Consider the following 6,000-nt stretch of genomic DNA (forward strand, 5'->3'; position numbering starts at 1 on the left):
AACTCCCATCCAGGTTCTCCAATCAGCATGCAATATGCATTTCACTGTGATGACCTTGGTTGATTTTGTCTGAACCAGTGCAGTGGAGTTATAAGAAATCAGTCAAGAAGGGTCCCCATGGAGAAGTTACAGGGAATTTTGTTTGTATTTTTACTGTCAGTACAGGGCTTAAGTGGAAACTTAGAATATGAAGCACTCGTGCTTTGCTTTCTGATGGTTAATTTGTACTCCAGACTTTCAAAATCCTGGTTTCCAAGCCTTGCGCAGATACGAGGTGTGTGAGTGCTTTGGGAAAAGCAGATTCAATTACCTTTTGTCCTTTAACATCCCTATTGGTAAAATGGACTTGTGGTAATGTTACTCACTTTATTGAGGAAATGGGAGCGCAGGTCAAGAAAATGGTTAAAGACAGAAACCTGCCGTAGACTAGGAAAGGGCACCTTGCAAAAAAGTAAAGAGCAGTGTTAAAATAAGATAAAATAAAGGGGAGGTTTTGTTCCATTGACAGTTATTTCATCAGAAAGGTTTACATTAGGACATAAGCTCAATGAAAATGGGATTTTTGCTTATGTTGGTCACTGTAATCTCCCAAGTCCCTGAAATCATGCCTAGCATCCAGAAGACATTCAGTACATACTTATTGAATGATAAAATGGATGGAAAAATGTGAGTACACCTCAGCACGGCAGGTGAGAAATGTCCTCAGGCAAGCAGTAGACTGATACGTGGGGAACATAGCAGCTAGGCAGACACCCATACAGTAGGTGTCCTACAGTAGTACAAAATTCTGGATCCTATTGCCTTGGGTGGCCACGCTTCCATGATATGTCTGGGAATGCTGCTGGCCGAGAGGCAAGTCACCATTCCCCAAGGACAAAATGGAGGGGCTCTTGTGAGGACTGGGCATTTTCCTGTCCCTCGGCCTGTGGCCAAGGGCCAAGTCTCCGGGGCCGGTTATAAGGAGGAGTTCTGGGACCATCAAATCTTTTACTCTTGAAATGGCTGCAGGGATAGAGAGAGAAATGAGATGATGGTAGGAGAATTTGGAAATTTTGCTTCAATCCTTAAACTCTGGAATAATAAAAACAAGTTGCCTTGTTTTAGTTAATGAATAAAAATGGGAATTATTTTAGGGATTTCACAGTGTTGGTTTTAGGAAATGTATTACTCTGCTTAGGGCCACCGTAACAAAGTGCCACCGACTGGGTGGCTGAAACAACACGAATGTATTTTCTTGCAGTTCTGGAGGCTGAAGTCCAAAACCAAGGTGTTGGCTGGGTTGATTTCCCCTGAGGCCTCCCTTCCTGACTTGAAGAGGGCCACCTCACTGTGTCCAGAGAAAGACCTCTCCAGCTTCTTCCTCTTTAAAGAACACTAGTTCTATCAGATTAGGGCTCCATCCTAATTGACCTCATTCACCCTAATTACCTCTCTAAAGGACTTATTTCAAATGAAGTTGCATTAGAAGTTAGGGTTTCAATGTATAAATTTTAGGGGGACACACTTTAGTCCATAACAGGGGCTGAAACAGTCCACTCTCAGATGACAGCCAAGATGCCAGCATCCAGGGCCATCTCTGATGCCCAACCAAGGGGAAGTTTTCCTGAAGCAGGGGCAGTAAAAATTAAGGATTCTCTCATGTATTAAAGCGGTGGCAATGTAAGGCATGTCTGATCTCTGGCTTCTATTTAAAGCACTGTTATTACTATTGAATTGTGGCAGTCCGTTATGCCACAAGACATATATAAAACCTCAGGCCTGCTTTATGGTTGGAAAGCCTAGACAACAGGCATATTAGGAAGAGGGCCTATCTATTTCTTTATTCATTTATTTTGAAAGCCAAGTTATATACAGGAAACCTGGTACTTAGGCTTTCAAATTCTTATGCAAAGTACCAGAAATGCAAATTATTTACCAGGAATGTCAGCATTCTTGGGGAAATTCCTATTCCTTTCAGTGTTGAAAATTTCACTCTAGAAATTTAAAGCTAGAAAGACCCTCAGAGAAATCTGTATCCTCATTTTGTTACTAAGGTGCTGCAGAACCAGAGAAAAGGCTTAGTGAATGTCTGCAGCCAGTAGGAGGTAGAGGCAAAAATGCAGGGGTTCCAATGTGGTCTTGTAAATGCCTGGAGCTTTCTCACTGGCTGACTTTGACAGCTGCCTGAAGGTCACAGAGGGCTTCTTGCCAGTTGACATACACATTTGTTCTTGGGCCTCATTTAATCAATCAGTGAACAAGTGTTCAGCGAATCTGTGCTTTATGTTAACAACAATAGAGATAAGCTTAACATTCTGTCTCAAGAGATATCACTCTGGTTTTGGATGACAGGCTAAAATTCAAGAACAAATACAAGAACAAACCACAGTATCACAGAAGTAGCTAAAGTCCTAGTGGGCTTTTAAAGACTGCTTCGTTTTCTTAGAGTCTTTCAAGGGACTTTGGGGTTTGATCTAGATGAGCTCAACTGTGTTACTAACTGGGTGACTATGAGCCATGATGGAACTCATCGAATCTCAGTTTCCCTATATGTAAAGGAGAAACTGCAGGGGTGGAGACAGATGCATCTGAGCTATTGGGATGGTCATTGTGGTTATTATTGCCACACGGCTCTGATCCCAACTACTATTACTATACCTGCCATTGATATTCCCATAGTCTGCAGTTATAAATTTTAAAAAAATACTTATTTATCTTGAGAGAGAGAGAGAGAGAGAGACAGAATGTGAGCAGGGGAGGAGCAGAGAGAGGGAGACACAGAATCCAAAGCAGGCTTCAGGCTCTGAGCTGTCAGCACAGGGCCTGATGTGGGGCTTGAACTCATGAGCCACGAGATCATGATCTGAGCCAAAGTCAGCAGCTTAACTGACTGAGCCATCCAGGCACTCTACCACCATCTCCAGTTCTAGAACAGAAGGTTTAATCAGAGATTAGCCTCCAGCTGGCACTGCAGGTAACCCCTGAAGGCTGCTTCATTTTTATGAGTAAATAACATTTCTAATAGTTTTTATAGTGCTCTCTTTTTTCCCCTAGAAACTGATAGGTGGCTTTTTGTGAGACCTGTTTGCAGTGCTTCTGTGATCCTCCTTACATTGTACCATAGATATCTAAGTCTTCCCTCTTCTCCTTTGGTGAATTGGAGGAAAACTCATACTTTGCTTTTTTACTTATATTGGGGTGAATCTTTTCCATGTTTGAATAGACATACAAGCATACTATAATATAGGAACCAAGAGAATTTTTGGGTACAAACAGTCCAAGCTCTGCATCCACCTGTTGTGTGTGACTTTGAGCAAATTACTTAACTTCCATGTGCCTTGATTGCCTGATATATAAAATGGAGATAATCATATATTCATATATGTCTGTGATAATTGAACAAGACAGTCTGGTAAGAATAATTAGTGTGGAGCCTGGCACATAGTAGGCATTCAATAAAAATTTGCTATTATTAGTAGTAGTATCATTAAGACTTTTAAGATTACTCTATGTAATTACATGAAGGAAAAAAATTACTTTGAATAAAGAAAGGATGTTAGGATCACCTGGGTCGCTCAGTCAGTTGGGTATCCGACTTCAGCTCAAGTCATGATCTCAGGGCTCATAAGTTCGAGACCCACATCAGGCCCTGTGCTGACAGTTGAGATCTTGGAACCTGTTTCAAATTCCATGTCTCCCCCTCTTTCTGCCCCTCCCCCACTCATGCTCTGTCTCTCTCTCTCAAAAATAAGTAAGCATTAAAAAATTATTTTAAAAAGGGAAAAAGAAAGGATGTTAAATAAAGAAGGAAATCCCAGAACAAATTCACCAAACAAGGATTCCAGGTACCATAAGTTCTGGGGAATAGATAACCTTTGAGACCCTAGAAGAGCTAGTAGGGAAACAGGACAAAAGACACACTGATGTGGTAAGTGGAGAGAGGTACCCATAAAGGTTTAGATATAGAGGGAGCGGTGTCTAAATCTTCCTAGGGGAAGTTAGGGAAGGAAGGGTCTTCAGAGGGAGAAGAGTTGACCTGAGATTTGAAAGAATGGTTAGGAGATGGCCAGGGGGAAAAGGAAGTCCAAAGATGCTCCAGGCAGAAGCACTGGCATTTTTAAAGACATGCAGGTATGAGAGAACAAGATGAATTCAGGAAACAGTAAAAAGTTGGGTTCATGGTCGGGCATAAGGAGGGTACTGATGGGAAATGAAGCTGGAGATGGTGGGCAAGTATTGTTTTATGAAAGGCTTGTGTGCTGAGCTGAAGAGCCTAGATTTTATCCAGAAAGCCAGTATTCCCTAAACTACATTTCCTAGATTCCTTGGTTTGTTAGTAGATAGTCTGTTAATAAAAGTCTGTGGCCCAGTAAGTTTGAGAAATGTGTGGTACAACAAAATAAGTTTTTCTTACTGTAGGATTTTTTAAAGAGTGGTTAGTATTCCAAAAGGAGGATATAAAATGAAACTTTCTCTAAACTAATGTGATTTTAGAATACTTTTTATGCTGAGCATCTATTAACATTCAGTTCCAGAGAATAGTGAATAATTTTAAGGAGGAAAGTGACATATTATTTATTTAGAGTTAACATCTATGAAGGAAAGATGTTTTTAAAGGAATATAATACTTTGTTCTATAAGTATAATATTATTCTGGAATTGGGCAATGAAAATGTCACATAATCAAAAGGGATTATTAATTCAAAACTAAAATATTGAATTAGTTCTTATTTACAAACTATAGTGGTGCTTGGAAGGCCAGTGCTACTTCCTACAGGGAATTTATCAACAAATTGGGTGAATATTTAATAGAATTTTTTTGGGTATTCAGTGTAGTACATTTCTTTCTCCCTTTCCTGTCTTATCCTTTCAGATAGATAGATAGATAGATAGATAGATAGATAGATAGATAGAGTGACTTTGAGAAGCAGAGCTATGTCAACTCTAGAGATGTATAAGGTAGGATGAACACAAGGTCTATTCAACCTAGAACTGCATGACCATGGGCAAAGTATTTAATCTTTTTAATTCCAAGGTCATTCCTGCCTCCAGGAGTTGTGTTGATAGAATGGCATTAAAGTACTTTGTGAACCAGACAGAACTACCAAAATTCATTAAACACTAAGTACCAGGAGGAACCTGGTATGTAGTCGGCACTCAATAACATTTGCTGAACCATTCAATACAAGCAGGCCTTGGTTCTGTCTTCTAGCAGCAGGGACTGAGCAGGGACTCAGTCTGAGTGATAGGACTTTAAAAATCTAGTATAGTCACGAGTGACCTCTCCCCAGGACCATGGGCTCCCTGTCAGATGAATCTGAGCTGTCCTTTACGGGGTCCATTCAACAACTGACCCACACATTTTCCTCACCAAAGATAATTTCTAGAGGTTCCACAAAATGCACTGCCTTTGAGGTGGCAAGGTGAGCAGACAGCTCTTTGTTTCCAGGACTTTCTCCCTTGCAGCTCTTGGAGTTCAGCTCAACTGCAGTTCACCCCAGGAAGCAGGAAGGGAGTCAGGGTGAGGGCAGGGCATGGAGTGTCCTTGTAGAGTTCTAACCCTTCCTTAGGGCTCCGTCTCCAGCCCTGAGTGCCACGCTCTCTTCCAGGCAGCTCTGTTGGGGTGCTCAGTTTAGGGGAAAAGGTATGGGCAGAAAATGAGGCGATTCAGATGTGTTGTGAGCTCTCTGAGCATAGTTGGGTTCTCTCTCTAGCTTTTGGTGGTCTAGCAGTTGAACTATCAACTATTAAAACCTTTGCAGGCGGCAAAGGAAACAACCCACAAAACTAATAGGCAACCAATGAAATGGGAAAAGATAGTTGCAAAGGACATATCAGATAAAGGGTTGATATCCAGAATCTATAAGGAACTCACCAAACTCCACACCCAAAAAACAAACAACCCAGTAAAGAAATGGGCAGAAGATATGAACAGACACTTCTTCAAATAAGACATCCAGATGGCCAACAAACATATGAAACGATGCTCAGCATCCCTACTCATCAGGGAAATACAAATCA

This window comes from Hyaena hyaena, unplaced genomic scaffold, assembly GCF_003009895.1.
Source record: "Hyaena hyaena isolate Hyena2069 unplaced genomic scaffold, ASM300989v1 scaffold_1009, whole genome shotgun sequence".
NCBI lineage: Eukaryota > Metazoa > Chordata > Mammalia > Carnivora > Hyaenidae > Hyaena > Hyaena hyaena.